Raw genomic sequence first — 775 nt, forward strand, 5'->3', positions numbered from 1 at the left:
GAATATCCCACCCCCCCGACAACCACCATTGCTCAGCTAAGCCACCAACACCCACACATGTCCTACACAGGGGTGCACCCAACATCACAATACTGCCTCCTCTCACAGCACACAAACAATGGCAGGAATGAAAGACACAGGTCTGCCACAAGCATGGAATCGGAGCGCCGCCTGTCATGAGCCAAAGGTGCATCCTGACGTGGCAAATCAGATGATGCCGCAGGCATCCACTTACTATAATCACAATCAACAAACCGACCGGCCGCCCCCCCCCCCCCCCCCCATTACACCTTTCCATACAACAATGTGTACCTTAACCTAAACTATACTGTACCTTAACCTAAACTATACTGTACCTTAACCTAAACTATACTGTACCTTAACCTAAACTATACTGTACCTTAACCTAAACTATACTGTACCTTAACCTAAACTATACTGTACCTTAACCTAAACTATACTGTACCTTAACCTAACCTATACGGTACCTCAACCTAACCTATATTGTGCCTCAACCTAACCTATGTTGCGCCTTAACCTAACCTATGTTGCGCCTTAACCTAACCTATGTTGCGCCTTAACCTAACCTATGTTGCGCCTTAACCTAACCTATGTTGCGCCTTAACCTAACCTATGTTGCGCCTTAACCTAACCTATGTTGCGCCTTAACCTAACCTATGTTGCGCCTTAACCTAACCTATGTTGCGCCTTAACCTAACCTATGTTGCGCCTTAACCTAACCTATGTTGCGCCTTAACCTAACCTATGTTGCGCC

This window comes from Schistocerca serialis, unplaced genomic scaffold (assembly GCF_023864345.2).
Source record: "Schistocerca serialis cubense isolate TAMUIC-IGC-003099 unplaced genomic scaffold, iqSchSeri2.2 HiC_scaffold_1199, whole genome shotgun sequence".
Taxonomy (NCBI): domain Eukaryota; kingdom Metazoa; phylum Arthropoda; class Insecta; order Orthoptera; family Acrididae; genus Schistocerca; species Schistocerca serialis.